Genomic DNA, 19,582 nt, shown 5'->3' with positions numbered 1-19,582 from the left:
TGTAAGTGCTATGAAACTGTTAGTTGCCATATTTCATAAACCTGAAATACCAGTGTTTGTAAGATACACCATTACTTTATATACCAAGAAAAAAAAATGTGGAAGTATATGTGTCTTAGAATCGATGCAATATAATATTATGTTATTGGATCAGTAAGTTTAATAAGCTTTTCATATTGTGATTCATTTAAAAGATAATGTTTATCTTGTTTCTCCGTGTTATACTGCTTATATTTAATTGACTTTATAAATTACCAGGTATAATAGTGGTGCTCTTTTTAGGGGAAAAACAGAACTATGCCCAAACTCTGCTTGAAAATATTTAATTTACATGAGCCTTATATGTTGTTTTGCTAATTTATATATATATTTTTTTGTGGGAGAGCTTTTTATTTTGAATTTATACAGTGAATATCTTTTGGTGTCTAGCCTTTTGTTAATTTTGAATGCACGTTCATATATCTCTAATACATTAATAACAGTAGATTTTAGTTATGTGCTTTAGATCCTTCAAAATTCTAAAGTGTTTTCCAAATAATCAAGACAATATATTGTGTTCAATAGATTTATAGTGCTAAGTAGCACATAGCAGTAATGATCACAGGCTCTGGAGTCAAATTGCCTGTTCAAAATCTTAATTCAGTCACTAACTAACCCCATCAAGTAGCTTTGCCACTCTGTGCCTTTGTTTTCTTATATGTAAAATGGGGAAATTGAAGTGTGTATGAAAAGTGCTTAGAATATTGTCACATAGTAAGCACAATGAGCTTGCTGTTTTTTATATTAATTTGATTATTGCATTCTAAGTATTTTTTAAAGTTCTGATCAGTTTTATGAACCAGAATCCTTAGTAAACCAGATCATTCTATTTTTTACTCTTCTTTTAAAATTATAAAGAAAGACAGACCTAGGGACATTTAATGTAAGATAGAGAACATATATATTTCAGAGGTCCTGGTGTGAATATGATAATGGATATCTATAATAATAACACATAATTATCAATAAGGTAAGGAATGATACTTAATCATTCAAGAATATGTGTGGTAAAAAAAAAAGAATATGTGTGGTAAATTAAAAAAAATATTTTAAAAAAGGAAAATTTTGTCACTTGAAGGTATAAACTTGAATTTTCTCCAGATTTTCTTAGGTGAAGCCATGCTGGTGCTGGGTAATTGAGATATTACTATGTTAAAATTTAAAAATTGATGTTAATCAACTATTATTTTATATATCAATGTATTATTTTACATTATAAGTTGGAAATGTATCTGATTTACTTTTAAAATTCATTCTTATCACTTAAATTATATACATACAGAATTAAAAAGCAAAGTAGTATTAAAAGACTTGAAACTAAGGAAAGCACTCCCCTGTTTCACTGCTCACCATCTTCCACAGCCCTGCTCCCCAGAGGCAGTCACTTTGCATTCTTGGAGCTGTTTCTTATGGCATTTCCATATTTTAAAATGACACTTTTAAGCTGCTCTTTATTGATTTATCAATTTTTTCTCTATCAATTTACTTCCTATTGGGGATTTACTATTCTTAAATTTATTACCATCTCATTCTCTCAACATACTTATACAAAGATTACCCCATTTTCTCAACATACTTATCCAATAAGTATGTTGCATTAAATCAGCACTGAATATTGTTCCTTTTTGAGCAAAGCAATTTATTATAATTGTTTCTTTTCTCCTATAACTTTTTCTTTTGGGGGGAATTAGTAATAACCTCATTTTTATTTGCTTATTTTTTGTGTACCTACTGTATTTTTCTTAAATGTTTCAACAGATCTGTAACATGATGTCAGTGTTTTTTGAGTGCTCAAACATGATTTTAGACACTGTATCAAATTTGCTTTTCTTTGTGGAGACCTTTCCATACTGATCTGTTTTACAATCTAGATTGGTTGCTTTCTACACCTGGTGCATTATAGAGGTATATTTTTCAGCTGGTTCCTGATAAAGGCGTCATAAAAGTTTGCTCTCTTGAAAATATCTTCATCCCATCCTCACATTTGATTGAATATTAGCTTATGTATATAATTGTAGACTACAAAATAATTTTCCCTCAGAGTTATGAAAACATTGCTCCCTTCTCTTCCTTCATTTTTCTGTTCTCTATCTCTGGTCATAGGGCATATGTTCATCTGGATTTGTATGCTAGTTTTCTTGTGTTTTCTCTTCTTCTAAAAATTTCTTTGTCTTTATATTCTACTTACTAGGAGATTTTCTAGATGTTCTCTTTCATTGAATGTTTTATTTCAGCAATTATTTTTATTTTCTAAAAGTTCTTACTGTTTCTCTAATTATTCAGTTTTTTAACATAGTACATTCTTATTTTGGGACTGTAATTATCTTTTCTTATGTCAGAGGATGGTAATAATTTTGTTAAGGTTTCTTCTCTTGGTACTGTATTTCCTCTGAGTACTTTTTTTTGTTTATTTATTTTGGTTTTAGTCTTTCATGTTGGAGGCTTTTCTGAAAGCCTAGACTTAATGAGGTGCTACAGATTTATTTGGAAGCTGTGTGTCTAGAGGCAAGAATTGTTTTGTAGGTGGCTTCATTAGGGTGATCAAGAAAAGAGCTAAAATTTCTCTTGGGAGATCCCAGATTGTCGCATCTATATGTCTTTTTCTGGGGTCTTAAACGTTCTCCAAGGAATTTTCAAATATTCTTTCTTGCATAGTTTACATCTGTCTGCCAACAGTTAGGAACCAGTTCAGGTCCGACTGAGCCTTGTCCTTCGACTCCCATCTATGTTGTGCTTGGTATTTCCAAGTCAGGAACATCTCTGGTTCAAGATATCCAACATTCTGATCCTCTAGAGGCCGAAGAGGACATGTGGAATGAGGTAGTTAACCTGTGTGTGGAAATGTTCTTTATATAGACTTTTAGAGAATCCCTCAGTATTCAGTGCTAATATTACCCCAGCCTTTCAGGGTTTCATTAGGCAAATTATCTTGATTCTTACACTCTCCTCCTTTTCTGCCACTTAATTTTCTGCATCCTGTGCTGTGCTGAATCAGTTACTAGTCTTCTGCCTGAGTTTTTCATTTTCCAAAAGCTTTTTGTTTGTTGTTGTCTTCTCTACTCTTCTTTTTGTCCTTTAGTTTTGTACTTTTTTGGTTAATTTAGAGGAGTTTCAGAAGGAAGCATGCTTAATTTGCCATGCTTACCTGTAGCAATAATGGTAATAATCTAGTGATTTGCTATGTGCTATATACTTGTTCTTTTTTTTTTTTTTTTTTTTTTTGAGGTATGTGGGCCTCTCACTGTTGTGGCCTCTCCCGTTGTGGAGCACAGGCTCCGGATGTGCAGGCTCAGCGGCCATGGCTCACAGGCCCAGCCGCTCCGCGGCATGTGGGATCCTCCCAGACCGGGGCACGAACCCGCGTCCCCTGCATCGGCAGGCGGACCCTCAACCACTGTGCCACCAGGGAAGCCCAGTTCTTTGTGTTTTAATGTTGATTTTCTTTAATCTTCAAACGGATCCCATTAGAAAGACACTACTATTATCCTCATTTTACAGATGGGGGAACAAAATAATAAGTAAGCTGCCCAATATCACATGACTAGTAAACGGCAGAAAGATTTGAATCTACAGACTTACTTCTAGAACCTGAAGTTGGTACTTTATCATTATGAACCAGAAGTCTACAATACATCTTCATAACCTCTAGAGTTACTTTAACATATGGCTTAAAAGTCACTTCACATAAGACAAATTGCTAGATTTTTATATATCTAAATTAGAAGAAAACCTAGTAGCTTATAAATATGCTACATACACACACACACACACACAAGCCACACATATAGAAATCATTACTTATTCTGTGAAGAATGATTTTTTGGTGACACAAAACTTTAATATAAACTATTAGTTGCCACCTAACACCATTCTTTTAAGTAAAATTTTTAAATGATATTTACTGTCTGAACTAGGGCACAATGTTCTACACACTAAGTATAATAAATAAAATCAGAGGATTAATAAATTTTAGTTGATCTTATTAAAATTTTTCCTCTGTTTAAAAATTTTAGGAAGAATAGAAATATAAGATTTGTTTGCAAGATTATACATAAACAAAACTTTTGTTTCTTTCAAAAATATTATGGCCAAACATTTGAAATTTAAAATAAACTGAATTCTACTTTGAGTGTCACCAATTAAAAATAAATCCTCTTTGATACAGTTTGATTTTTTCTTTTATAATAATAATAAATCATTTCTATTTTGTGTAATTTTTCTATCCTTCTATTTCTTCAGTGTAGACAGAAATCTATTGCCTTCCTGCTGAGAATATAATTTCTGAATCTAGGTGATGTACTGTCAGCACAGTGAAGCAGGAAATTGTTCTCCTGTGTCAGCTGCTGCTGTTAAAGAATAAACAAGGTTTGGGATAGGATGCATTTCTGTTATCTCTACTCGCAAATCTCATATGACACGCAAATAGATTTTAATTCAAGAGAGTTCAAAGTATTTTGCGGCAAAAGATACTCCCTGCTCTCAGTTCTTTCTCTACTCCTTCTAAAAATCTCAAGTATATTTTAAAAATTCCGTGCTTTTTTTTCTGTTTGAGTGGTAGCAGTCATCAAATTTATTCAACTTTTTCAAGTGATAGAGCATGTGGAAATCATATTCTTTAGGACGCTGGCAATATTGGTATATTAAACTTAGCAGTAATAGTAGCAGCAGTGATAATAATACTAATAGCTAAATGGAACTTAGTATGAGCCAGGGACGACAACTACATGCTTTCCACATATTAACTGAATTAGTTCACACAATAATTCTGTGAGAAAAAGGCAGCACAAAAGATTAAATGATTTGCCCACAACGTGTATATATATGTGGTATATATATGTTTGTATATAAGCATATATGTGTATGTAAGGGTATATATATTGTGTGTATATTCATATACATACATATATACATACCTGTGTGTGTGTATATATATATACACACACACTTACATATATGTATGTGAATTTATATATACACATGTAAATATTTTTTTTCTCTATAAAATTAGAGGCAGAGATAGGATTTGCTTAATCTGCTCCCAGGGTCTGCCCTCTTAACTACCATGTTATACTAATAGAATAGTCTTGTATAGGCAAATATTAGGAATTATCAAATATTAAAAATTAGATAAAATCTCAAAATTTGTCAATTTTATCCATTAATCTAAGTTTTTCATGAATTGGGGAAAGACTGCTGTTACTTAATTTTTTTCTCCAAAAAAGTCTCAGGAGCTTATAGAATACCACTTTGTTGGACAGTCTCTGCCCTGTGTCTTTATATGGCATAGACAGCAAATTTATATTTCCTTATCCAATAAAGTTTTCATTTTACTAAATTGTCACAATGAATGATTTCAATATTATATTTCTATAACTTTGTGGTAGAAGAAACTATAATACTCATTCTTTTTCATTTGATGAAATTATTATTTAAGGACATGTATTATTAAAATGACAAATTATTTTATAGACATCACAAGGAGTTCTGAGAAATTCACGTACCATTTTGTCAACCTTAAAGTGGAGAGATGGTCTTAGAATCATGACGAATCCTATATTTATTTTTAGTGTCATTATAAAGTATAAATTTGGTATATGATCTCTCTTGAATATCATTCTTGTATATTTAAATTTGGAAATGTTAGCAATTGATAATAAGATAGTCTCAAATATAAGCCTGTCTACATCATATAAAAATGATATTAAAATTTATAGTTACCCCATATTTTAAAAATTGGGCATTCAGTATCCTTCCCAGAGTTACCAGTAGAGTATTTAATAAATGATGAGGGTAAGAATAAATTCCAAATTGTTGGGTTCCAAAGCAAACTTTATATGTCTAATTATGCTTACAGAGCTACCAGGATATTTTATATATTCTAATTTCTTAAGATTGGTGGTTATTTCTCCTTTTAGAAAACATGCATTAGAGTCATAAATATTACTAAAGAATATTAAAAAATAAATATATGATTGCACAGGAGTATGGATAGATCTACACACTTTAGAAAAGTCACCACTTTTTTTTAACTTTAAAGGATAGAAAACTATTTCCTTCTCGTAAAAATCATCTTGTAGTTAATTTAAAGTTTCCTTGTTTCTATAAATTTTCTGTTGCATCCAAGTAAGATGCATGATATGTAGGCAGGGAGGGAAAACTTATCCTTGAACTCCTTTAGCCAGAAGTTTTCTGTCTCAGTTTGCTGAAACAATATTACCTGGTTCCATTCTAATATCATCAGGTAGGCTAGGAAATTTTAGAATGACTAAAGTTAAGTATAGCATGAATACTAAAAAAATAATAATAACCATAAACTCTTGATACTGTTATATCCATGGCATTATCTGGGTTTCTGAAATTAAAATAGAACATTGTTAAAACCTAACGAAATGTTTTGGCCTATTTAAACCTTGTTTCCTAGCTATAACTTTCCTATATATAGATTATAATTTATTATTTATAATTTATATTGAGTTTATGGCATAACTTAATATGCCCTGCGATCCTAGAAACAAAATATTACTTGCATGTGATGAAAGCAAGTTTGAGTAGCTGTATGTTTAGATTTATTTCTTATTTTAAATGTATGAAATTCTTGCTATGCTCTGTCACTGTGTTCCACTTCAAATGCAGATAGCCTGAAAAAGAAGCTTCAAATTGAAAATGCGTTTTGTTTTTATTTTTGGAAAAGCTATAAAAAATAGCTTTACAGGAAAATGTCAGTGGAAAGATGAAGAACAAAAGTTTTACCTTAATAAACTCATTTGCATATCAGCCACCGTAACAATATTATCATTGTTTCTCTACCTGCATTGCACTCAGGTCACAATATTTAAAAATATAATTTATAATTATATTTACTTTTTTAATAATTTACTTTCATGACTATTGCTGAAAAAATCATGTGTCACCATTTGCACTTAGATTTTTTGAGGCCCATTTCTGTTTCCATGTAATTATCCTAAACTTTTTACTTCTTGACCTTATTAGGAGAACAACTAGTTTTAAAAAATTAATAGACTACACATTTTAGAGCAGTTTTAACCTTAACAGAAAAATTTAGTAGAAAGTCCAAGGGAGTTGCAATATACAATTGACCCTTCATATCTGCAGGATCCGCAGCCTCAGATTCAACCAACCAAGGATTGAAAATATTTGAAAAAGAAAAAAAAAATCCCAGAAAGTTCCAAAGAGAAAAAACTCGAATTTGTTGTGTGCTAGCAACTATTTACGTAGAATTTACATTATATTAGGTATTATAAGTAATGCAGAGATGTTTAATGTGTATGGGAGGATTGCATAGGGTGTATGCCAGTACTATGCAATTTTATATAAGCGACTTGAGCACCCTTGGATTTTGGTATCTGCGGGAATCCTGGGACTAATATCCAATGGATACTGACGGTTGACTGTACCCTTTCTTGTCCCTACTTCTCCTGCCCCCACCCCAGCACACAGTTTCTCCTATTAACATCTTGCGTTAGTATGGTAGAGTTGAAGTCCATGGTTTACATTAGGATTCGCTTTCAGTGCTTTTACAAATGTATAATAATATTTATCCATCATTGCAGTGTCATACATAACAGCTTCCCTGCCCTAAATATCCCCTCATGATGTGTTCTACCTCATCCTTCCTTTCCTCCCCGTGCATCTCTGACAACCATTAATCTTTTAACTGTCTCTGTAGTTTTACCTTTTCCAGAATGTCATATACTTGAAATCATAGAGTATGTAGCCTTTTCAGATTTTTTTTTTTCATTTTGTAATATGCATTTAAGCTTTCTTTATGTCTTTTTGTGATATGATACCTCACTTCTTTTTATATAATATGGGTATACCACAGTTTGTTTATTCATTCACCTGTTGAAGAACATCTTGATTGCTTCCAAGTTTTGGCAATTATGAATAAAGCTGCTATAAACATTTGTGTGTAGGTTTTTTTTTATAGATATGGGTTTTTAGCTCATTTGGGTAAATGCCAAGGAGTGTGATTGCTGGATCATATGGTAAGAGTATGTTTAGTTTGAAAGAAACTGCCAAACTGTTTTCCAAAATGGCTGTACTATTTTCCATTCCCCTAGCAGTGAATTAGAGTTCCTGTTGCTCTACATCCTCATTAACATTTGGTGTTGTCACTGTTTTGGATTTTAGCCATTCTAATAGATGTGTAGTGGTATCTCATGGTTGTTTTAATTTGCAATTCCCTAATGACATACCATTATATCCCCCCTCAAATTCATATCTTGGATTTCTAACCCCCCAGTACCTGACAGTGTGACCTTATGACCTTATTTGGAGTTATGGTCTTTACAGAGTTAATCAAGTTAAAGTGAGGTTATTACAGTGGGTCCTAATCCAATATGACTGGTGTCCTTATAAAAAGGGGAAGTTTGGACACAGATATGCATAGAGGGAGAATGCCATGGGAACATGAAGACTGCCATCTGTAAGCCAAGAATTGAGGCCTAGAATCTGATCCTCCCCTCACAGCCCTCAGAAGGAACCAGCCCTGCCAACACCTTGATTTCAGACTCTGACCTCCAAAACTGTGAGATGATTAATTTCTATTATTTAAGTCATCCAGTTTGTCATAACTTGGTTATGGCAGCCCTGGCAAACTAATACACATTTGATTGATGTTCAGCATCTTTTCATATGCTCATATGTTATCAGCTTATCTTTTTAGGAAGGTGTCTGCTCAGACCTTTTGCTCATTTTTTAATTGAGTTGTTTGTTTTCTAGTTGTTGAATTTGAGTTTTTTGTATATTTAGATTACCAGTCCTTTATCATATATGTGTTTTCCAAATATTTTCTCCCTATCTGTAGCTTTTTTTCTTTCAGGGATTGTGCTTTTGGTGTTGTATCTGAAAAGCTATTGTCAATTCCAAGGTCACCTAGGTTTTTCTGTGTTATATTCTAGGAGGTTCATAACTTTGTCTTTTTTCTATTTTGAGCTCATTTTTATAAGAGGTTTATTGTCTGTGTCTAGATTTTTTTGGGGAGGGGGATATGGATGTCCAATTAGGCCAGCACCATTTGTTGAAAAGGCTATCCTTTCTTCATTGAATTTTGTGTACTTCTTTGTCAAAGATCAGTTGATTACATTTGTGTGAGTTTGTTTCTGGTCTCTCTATTCTCTTTCATTGGTCATTTTTTCTGTTCTTTGACTGATATCACACAGTCTTGAATACTGTTGCTTTACAGTAAGTAGTAAGTCTTAAAGTCTGATAGAGTCAGTCTTCCAACTTTGTTCTTCTCCTTCAATACTGTGTTGACAATCCGGCTGGCACTATTTACTGACAGTAAATTAACATGTAAGTTTGAATGACTTGAGTTTGTATGGTTTTCCTTACACTTTCCAATTTACTTATAAATGATAATGTTTATTCTTATATCCCATGAAATAGTAGATTAGAAAAAAGGTATAAATATAGAACTTAGTTCTGTAATTTTGAGTCATATTACTTTCATTATGTTGTATCTCTGAGGACTAACTGATTAAATGTTATATACATGGCCTAATTTAGGATGATAAGTGATTGTAAAATGAATAAGACCATTACATAAGGAGTTATAAACATCAATGTAATAGGATCCTGTAGTCTCTAAAAGTGTGACATTTAAACAGAGATAACGTTATATATTATTTAGTCATGTAAAATACTGATACCTTAATTTATTTTAAAAGACATACCTAAGTTTTCAGAGAATTCCCATTAAAGATTAATTTAAATATTAAATAAATGGGAAGGGCATGATTCAATTTTGGGGAAAGCCCAAAGTTGTTAAGCTATAAATCAAGGCAGAGTATTCTTTAAAATTGGGTTTCAGGTTACTCCGATATGAATATCGAAAATGTTCCTTTAAAACAGTAAATGTTTTAACCTGTTTTATCTTTTTCCTTCCCTGTAGCCTTTTTGTTCTGCAAGTTTGGTGTCTTATTTAGGGGATTTTACTTTTTAGTTTCTATACAACCTAGTATTCTCCACAAATGTATAAAATATTTATATTTGTTAGTATTTGTAATAAGACCTAGTATTATTTACAAATGTTCAAAATATTTCTGTAACTTTTATACAAGGGGAAATATGAAGAATTCCTTATAAAATACCCATAGTTATATAATTACTAGTAGTTCTTAAGGATAAGAAATAATATGATAGTGCAGCTATTCAGCCTGATAGTCATAGAATATTTTAGAGAGATGAAAAGTAAAAAAACACTAGCTCATTGCTGTTAACCATTTCATAATACAGTATGACTTGAGATGGAGAATGAGGTGGGAATGCAAACATGAAGTGATTTTATTTTTCTCCAATCTGACCTTTGTTTGTGATTGGTCAAATCAGTTTTTTGTTTGTTTCTTTACTCATCTCAAGGAAATGTCACAGCTTTCTGGACACTTCAGAAAATCAGTTTAGTCTGACTAGTTTGAATTTTAACCTCATAGCCCAATTTAAAACTCAACTTTCCCCCCTCTACTCAGTGCCGCTTAGGCTGTTCTAGGAGATTGTAGTGTGGAACGGGTTGAGTATAGTCATTGAGTCTGCTCACTCCAGTGAGTAGAGAGTGATCTGCTCTTTCATTTATATTCCTTTCTCTTCCTGGATGAGAGAGATAGAAAGGGAAAAGATTTTCCTACTTTAGTGGTGCCCTTTTTGTTTCTTTTCTTTTTCTATTTCTGGTCATCTGAGTAACACTGACTAGACCTCATGCCTTCTGTGGGGAAAGAGAGGCAAATACTACTGTTGATGTGGCACATGTGTAAAACTTTTTTTGGGAGGATGAGATATTTTTGCAGTGTTACACTATCCAGTTTGTCTTTTTCTACTCTTTCGAAGTTTCTACTTCTCCAGTACGCCCACAGCCTCTGGCTGCTGGGATCCCCATTGTCTGGAGGCTGAAATCCAGCTACTTAGTTAGTCACACTCTTTGCTGTTATAAATAGTGACTCCAGTTCTCTCTACCCTGTTTTCCAATCCACATCTTTTTTTCCTCTCCTCCTATAGGCATGGGTAGTGGGTATGGGCATGGGATGATAAGCAAGTCTAAACACAAGCAGAAATCCAGCTGAAAGATGAGATACCAGTCTTCCATTCTTGCCAATCTTTCGAACCGCTCTGACTTGATTTAGACTCTTGGAAATAGCACTCTCCAACTACGTTAAGTCAGTGAAGCAAACTCTGATGATTGACTCACTCAAGGTGGGCAGGGGTGGGCAGTTCTAGGGTAAAGAGGAACTGAGGAAGGTAAAGATGTTTCGGTTATGGTGGAGAGGTAGTTGGCTGTCACTTGTTTAGGCTGTCTTTTGAACGTGAAATACTTGATTGGTGACTCTTTGTTCCTAGTCTTGGGTTGTAATGCCAATCCCTGGCAATGGGAAAAGTCCCACCTGATAGTCTGTTATGTAAATTTTATCATAGTCTTGCGAGTACTGCCATTCTTGTTGGCTACCATCAGTTCCACCATTTGTTCCCATCTCAGGGCTTTGCTCTCACTGTTCCATCAGTGTTCTTACCTCAGATAGTCAGTCTGTAGGCTCCTGCCACTTCATTCTTCATTCATATAATGCTGCTTCCTTGGGTTTTCTTTGTACACTGTTAAAATAGTGTATTTGTCACTCTTTTCCCATGGCTTGCTTTACTTTTAGTTCATATGTGAATCATTTTCTTACATTTTATTGTATATTTAATAGTTTATTATCTGTCTTTTCCATTTGCATATAATCTTAAAGAGAGCAAGTCACTGGCTCCTTTGTTCAGTGCTTTGCCCAGTGCCTAAAATGGGACCTGATGCATAGAAGACAGTCGATTTTTTTTTGTTTTCGTTGAGTGAATAAATGAATGAATGGATGCTAGTTTCTATACTCAAACTTTAGAAATAGCTTTGATTTATCTAACAATGTTTACCCTTCTAGTGTTTTACAGAGTAGTATACTTTAAAAATTTTTTACAGATCTTTTATTATTCCTAACTATGTATTCCCATTGTTGTCATCCCAGTTGAACCATCTACACCTTTAGTTCATTTTCCATGCTGCTACTAGAAATGATTTTTATAAAATACTTCTCAAATGCCATCCTCTGGAATAAAATATTCAAAAATTCCTTAGCATAATTGGGCCTGTGCCTCTGTCCTTCTCCTCACTGACCCCTCCGTGTACTCTATATTCTAGTCTTATTCTTTTCATTGCAGTACTCTGAATGCTTAATATGTTTCTCTTCTACTTCTGTATCTTTACTTAAAGCCTGTACCGTTTGTTCTTACTGCTATATATTTTATTAGTGTGTGAATATATAAAATATAACTCCTATCATGAGAAGACTCTAGGAAAGGTACTTGACATTTGAAATGATTGGGAACCAACTATATAGTTGCACTGTATGCTATTACTTCAGATATATTTACCAACCTCTTCCTTCACTGAGCATCTTTAATACATGGTAACAGTTCATTTGTCATTTTTTGATGGGTATTTAAAAGTTACCACAATCTTGAAGAGCACCATGCACATGATTTTGTAATGATGTTGAATATTGTGAATTCATTTTAAAGGTAAGGGTAATCTACATGTTGTAACACAAGGATTCTTTTTAAAGGTTGTGTATGTATGAATGTTTGTTATATCTTTTATCTTCAGAAAACTAACCTGAGTAAAGAAAATGATATGTGAAAGTAAAAGTGTTATATGTATAACTTTTTCAGAAAATGTGTTTCCTTGATAGATTCTTCAAATTTAGATTTTTTTGTATGTTTGAAAGGCAAGACTGATAAAGGAGGTGAAATTATTTTATATAAACAATTGAAGCCAAATGTTTTTCGTATCTGAGCCTTTTCCAAGTAAGTACTGTGTCATAGAAGGGACCAGTGTGGCTTCTGGGGAAATGTAGATTCTAGGAGTATGTAGCAGTGTTCCAAAACTTGTATTTAGCATTTTTGTATCTAACATAATGCAGAAATGTATAGCTTGTGATGTTGATGTCTTTTAGAGGACACACCTAAATAAAAGTAGAAGATGCAGCTAAGTAAAAGTAATATATTATGAAGTTATGTAGCAGTAAATAAAGATGGGACCCTATAAGGAAGTTTTTTTTGACATAGCTCTTTTGAACAATTACTGCTATTACTGATAATAATAGGTCAGTATTAGGTGCTTTAAGTGAGTTATTTCATTTAATGGTTGGAACATCCCTGTGTCTGCTACTCATTTTACATAATGAGCTGCTCAGATTTAGGCATTTTATTTAAATGATTACTGCTGCTTACTCAATTGGGTGTCTTCACATAATTTATCAGTAGTCCCTTAAACTTTTTTTGGAAAATCACAGAGCCTTTTGAGAACCTGACAGAAGTCCATTTCCCCTAGAAAAAAATGTACTTATACACCTGTATAATATGTCTTTATTTTAGCCTGCACTTTTGCAGAATTCCTAGGTTTCCTAATTCCCATAAGTAGACCCCAGATTGGGGATCTCTGATCCATGTCTTTTTTTTTTTTTTTTTTTTTTTTGCGGTACGCGGGCTTCTCACTGTTGTGGCATCTCCCGTTGCGGAGCACAGGCTCCGGACGCGCAGGCTCAGCGGCCATGGTTCACGGGCCCAGCCGCTCCGCGGCATGTGGGATTTTCCCGGACCGGGGCACGAACCCGTGTCCCCTGAATCGGCAGGCGGACTCTCAACCACTGCGCCACCAGGGAAGCCCTGATCCATGTCTTTTAATGAAGACACTGGAAAACTCTGTACTTCTTTCTTCCTTTATGACTTCTTGTCACTTAAAGGAAATAATATTCATTTACATTATGCCTTATTATAGAAAGAATTTAAGAAAGCTGAAGGGAATTGTCGGCTACCTCTAACTTCACTGAATATATGCCAGAATAAATTCTGTTATGGCAAGTGAGATTCAGATAAGTTTGATGGATGGGACACTTTTTAATGGTCATATTTGTTGGACTTCACATCAAAGCATTCTCAGTCTGTTTCAGGAACCTAAATGTGATATTTTGAAATAATGTAATCAGTTACCTCTTCAGATTAGCATAAATATAGTAGCTGTGCCTAGAGATAGAAGATTAAAAAGATAGTACCTTCAAGCCTAGTGATTCAGTGATATTTCTCAGAGAATAATTTTTGGATTTTATCTTCTGATTCCATCAAAGATAAATCATGTAGAAAGGATGTTGTTTTGTAATAAAAGTAGGTTATAGTAATAATTTTATGTATTAATGAGCTAAAGTTACCATATAATTGGTTAATTCATTGTTTATATGGGTTAAGGATGAAGATGTGTTTAGATCCTAACTCACTGTGACTTTGGAGAAGAGGTCACTTTTAAAGCTCCCTTTTATGAAAAATAACCATTGCTAGTAGTTGAGGACTGGTTATTTTATAAAATTTTTAATATGAAGTAATTAAGAATTTCAGAATGTTTTTTCTTACAGTTCGTTTTAGATATTTTCATGTTACTTATGCTTCAGGTTTGATATCTCACCTATTTTTTTTTTACCCCTTGAATTGTTATCTAAAACAGAAGTATTAAATTGGCTGAACAGAATAAAGAATCGTACTATATACATTTGCCTGGTTTTAGGTAAATTACTATAGAAATAATGTTATAAATCAGTATATAATGCTTGGGTTTAATTTTTTAACATATATTTTAACAATGATTTCTAGTTATATTGTGAATTGAATAACTGTATTTCTGTTTTTTCCTTCTCATTCTTAACATTCAATTTTTAAGTGAATAGTAGCCTATCTGTGTAGGGCTCTTGTGACTGAATGATGTATTCTGCTTTGCTGTGGCACAGTTTTCAGACAGCCACTTCTGTTGTTAAATGTTTTCATTTTCTATAGTACTTTTCATCCCTGTATATATGTACAGGAGTCACTTCACCCACCACCGAATTGCAGCCACTTCTGAGGTGGAACGCAGCAACTGTTTAACAGCGCACTTTCCCCTAGGTGCTGACAGCTGTAGAAGAAATTGTACATGGTCCTGTACAGAAGGTATTTCTCCACTGTGCCATCTGCAGAGTGAAACTGACTAGGAGTACTACATAGACTGTAAGTTTCTTGTGTACCCGCCCTAGACTGGAAAACCCAATATGAGAGAATAACAAAAAACTGGGAAGCATCATTTAAAAATGTATTGAGGTCAGTTAAACTTAGTGCTGCTCTCCCTGGCTCTAAATTTTATTTTAAGGTCATCTAATTTGTGATTGGTACTGATTAAATAACAAACAAATGGATGCACTGCTCAGAAATTATTTTATTCTAAAAGCAAATGTAACTAAAATGCTTTTATAAATACTTCGCTTTTAATGCAACTTAAGAGAATCAATTTGTTTTTAAATATTTTTCAAATAAGCAAATCAGTATTATATAAGATTTTAGAGCTGTGCTCTTAAAGTAGCAAATCAACTTATAATTCAACAGAAACATCCTAATTAGCTTTCCTTGCAGTGTTGTATGCCTTAGTCTTAATACTTTCACTCTTCTCATGAAAGTTTTGCAACAAAGCCAGTTTGTGATGAATGTAGTTTTGATTTTTTGTTTTAGAAACATTGAGTTTGAACTTTTTAACATATTGAAAGAAAGAGTGGGAGAGAATAAATAGTAAATATTTGAACTTCCACATCACATATTTTAGTCTCTCCCTCCCATTTAACTGTTTAATAATTTCCTTTTTTCCTTTTGTAAAAGCAATTTTACGAGAATGCTGCTTTTGTAATAGTTTGGCATGGTTATAACTTATAGGACAGGAAAATAGCATTAGGAACTGCTATGTCTATTTTTAAACAATATGATATGGATTGTTATATTTCATTGTTTTGCTTTTTTTTAGTCAGTAGTATGACTTACTAGTTATCTTTGTGTGTGTGCATCTATAGACATTTCTGTGGCAAGAAATTAGGGTCTCAGTCATCAGAAAGTCTTAATCTTATAAAACATAGTGTCATTTGTTTTAGGCAACTTTAAAGTATGTGTCATAACTTAAATGATATTTGTGTACGTCTCTATACTGTAGATTCTCAGTGAAAGCAGATAAAAGCCTTTCTGGGCCACAGTTTGTTTACTTGTAAAATGAGGTGGGTGGAAGAAATTATTTTCTAGAGACCTTTAAGTGTTTTCTGTTTAACTCAGTGGTAGAATTCTATGTATTGAGAATTGTACCTTACATTATGTAACCAAGATATTTTGGTGCAAGTGATTTTGTTCCAGTTAGAATATTATTTGTACTAATTAAATACAGAGTGATGCTATTTTAGAATCAAAAGAGGAGGTCTGATTTCCTACAAAGATTTTAAACTGTCTCTAATTTTATAGTGGAGTTAACCCCAATGTTTTGAAATAAAAATTTTTGAGAATAAATACAGTATGATTCTCATCAGGGAGCATCAAGCAGATTAGAAAAAGCTAGACTTTATTTACATTCAGAAAAGAATGCACTTAAATATTACCAAAAAACTAACATTTTAAGGAGATTTTACCCCTTACTTGCATAGACTTAATACTTCACTCAATAGTCAAAGCGTTAAAAAAGTGAACATTAGTATTTTTAAAAATATAGTTTAGACATAATATAATATACTTACGTATTTCTAGCAAGAGGGTATTTTATCAGTATGTGAAATATTCTATTTGCTATAACTGGTTCCTTTGTATTTTCTGCATGCAGTGTAAGTATTACTTAATCCCATTCATCTTATTAACTGAAGTAATCATATTTGACAGAATAGGCCATATGTTTTATATATTATTTTAATGTGTTGGTGAAAAGGTACAAACTATACCTGTGGTGCATATGTGAGTATATATTTTTCAGTTACACAGGATATTTAATTGTTATATATTAGATCTTCCGTGGATGATGAAGTTTAACAACTTATTAGATTCATATGAAACTTATACTTTAATATACTCCCAGTATATGGTATTTGGAAAAGGGAATTATATGGAAACTTTCATTTTTATTTAATACACTTGTGTACTATTTGAATTTAATGAACATGTACTACTTGTGTAATCAAAAATAATGTTGGTGTTTCAGTTCAATTGTATATTTGAAACATTAGTTTATTTAGAAATTATCCTCATTGCATAAAGTATCTTATAGATATCTAATATCTCTATTTAATTGTTTATTTTCCAAGAGAGTGCTCTTCATCATATTCTGAAGAACTAGAATTGTGGTCAGGCTTATTATTTAATTTATACTCTCTTAATAATTTGGCATTCAGAAATAAATACTAAATCAAGAGCAGTTAATCTTAATGAAACCTTTATTTTTTCATCCACCCCCATTATAATTTTCTATTTGAAACAGGAAAAATGAATCAAATGCATAGATAATAGAAATTTCTAAATAATTATATATACTTAGACTTCCAGCAATAATGTTCTAACAATATCTAGCTTTCAATTAAAGATTTTAAAAAGAAATATTAAGACTAGCTGAAGAAATAAGTGAAACTGATGAGAAAATAAGCTACAGAGAAGTATATTTTGTAGATTTTAATTTAAATTAATTTTAAAAAACACACATTTTTAAATGGAGTTTCAATATATATTTTTAAATCCTCCGATACTCTTCTCAGTTTTACAAAGTACATACTCTATCTTTTAAATTAAAGACATTTTTAGATCCATCCCAAACAGATTGTTAAAAAATTGTCTTACCAAATTTGTCTGAACAAATTTTTGTGATATTATAGGGAGATAAAAAAACTTTCAAATATATTTCCCAAATAACCTCTGGCAAATATATTGAGATAAAATCATCATATAATTACCTCAATCTTTGCTATATTTTATTTTATATATAGATTAATTCCTGTCTGTTTTCATGAATTCTGCAGGTATTTCTCAATATAAATCGAATTAGTTGAAAATTTTAAATGTATAAGTTTGCTTGAAGAACTATTTAATGCCACAAATCTTTTATCTTTAATACTGAATTAACAAGCATTATTACTTAAAACATTTTTTTAACTCTGAAATTTCAGTGTGTTGTAGGTAATATTTGTGTGTGTGTGTGTGTGTGTGTGTGTGTGTGTATCATCTTCCTAATGTATTTTCTGAAGTATGGTTGGCACACTGATTGCCACCTTGTAGCTATTTAATCAAGTGTAACTTGCTTAACAAATTAAAGATTTTTTTTTTCAATCTGTTAATTGGAAATCATTACACCTACCTCACAGGGTTGTTGTGAGGAAAAAACAATCAAACATGTGAAAGAGTGTTTAGCATATACTAGATATGCAGTATATGAAAAATGAGTGTTACTAAAACCTTTCAGTGGCCTCCATCGTTCTTTTGATAAAATCTAAATTCCCTGTCCAGGTATTGAACTGGCTTCTCAACTTTATTTCTTTCCTTGTAGACTGCATGTATTGATTGATTGATTGCTAGTGAACTTTTTACAGTTCCCAAAATATGCCATGCTTTCTTTGGGCCTTTGCCTGCCTGCAGCATTCTTTCCAACCACTCACATACCACTTAATCCCTAGGCTACTATCATCTATATAACTCAACCTAATCCTTTAGACCTAACTTATTTTTTTTATTTTTTAAATTTATTTATTTATTTTTATTTATTTATTGTTGGCTGTGTTGGGTCTTCATTGCTACGCGCGGGCTTCTCTAGTTGCGGCGAGCCAGGGCTCCTCTTCTTTGCAGTGCGTGGTCTTCTCGTTGCGGTGGCTTCTCTTGTTGTGGAGCATGGGCTCTAGGCACGTGGGCTTCAGTAGTTGTGGCATGTGGGCTCAGTAGTTGTGGCCCACGGGCTCTAGAGTGCAGGCTCAGTAGTTGTGGCGCATGGGCTTAGTTGCTCCGTGGCATGTGGAATCTTCCTGGACAAGGACTCGAACCTGTGTCCCCTGCATTGGCAGGTGGATTCTTAACCACTGCGCCACCAGGGAAGCCCTAGACCTAACTTTAATTTCTCCTTAACTGAGGTGTTTCCTACTGCTTCATCCTTTATACTTTTGTTAGGTGACCCTTGTACACGATCCTGTAGGCTTTGCTTATTCCTGTTCTTGTGTGTTTCTTTCTGTAAACTCGTTGAAGGTGGAATCTGCCTTTAACTTCTTTTTCCCAGTACTTAACAGAGTTTCTGCAACTCAGGACATGAGTGAACATTTAAAAATAGATGTAAGTTCTCCCTAAACAAATTCACAGTATGTACATGATTATATGATTGGTACTCCTTTAAAAAAATAACTTTAATTTTTCTTTTTTTTTTTTTTTTTTTTCTGTACACGGGCCTCTCACTGTTGTGGCCTCTCCTGTTGTGGAGCACAGGCTCCGGACGCGCAGGCTCAGCAGCCATGGCTCACGGGCCTAGCCGCTCCGTGGCATGTGGGATCTTCCCGGACCGAGGCACGAACCCACGTCCCCTGCATTGGCAGGCAGACTCTCAACCACTGCGCCACCAGGGAAGCCCTAATTTTTCTATATTTATAGACTAGATTTCAGACTTCACAATAATCAAATCAAAATTATCGCTTTATAATCAGACTACTTTGCCCACCATTTAGCA

The 19,582-nt window shown here is 33.1% G+C and overlaps 1 protein-coding gene across 3 annotated transcripts in view; it reads left to right on the top strand.

Annotated features, from left to right (window-relative positions):
- Positions 1–19,582, top strand: part of NOVA1 (NOVA alternative splicing regulator 1) — a 143,760-nt gene that overhangs the window by 32,155 nt on the left and 92,023 nt on the right. Inside the window, exon 1 of one of the 3 annotated variants that reach the window (XM_082619877.1) lies at positions 15,020–15,105. The exons of the other annotated variants lie outside the window; for them this stretch is intronic. The gene's annotated coding sequence lies outside the window, so the exon portion shown is untranslated. Of the gene's footprint in view, positions 1–15,019; positions 15,106–19,582 lie in introns of those variants that run through there. 3 annotated transcript variants of the gene reach the window in all.

The sequence above is a fragment of the Mesoplodon mirus genome, assembly GCF_964341445.2.
Source record: "Mesoplodon mirus genome assembly, chromosome: 4".
Classification (NCBI taxonomy): domain Eukaryota; kingdom Metazoa; phylum Chordata; class Mammalia; order Artiodactyla; family Ziphiidae; genus Mesoplodon; species Mesoplodon mirus.
The sequence above is the reverse complement of the archived record's forward strand: the minus strand, read 5'-3'. Positions and strand labels throughout refer to the sequence as shown.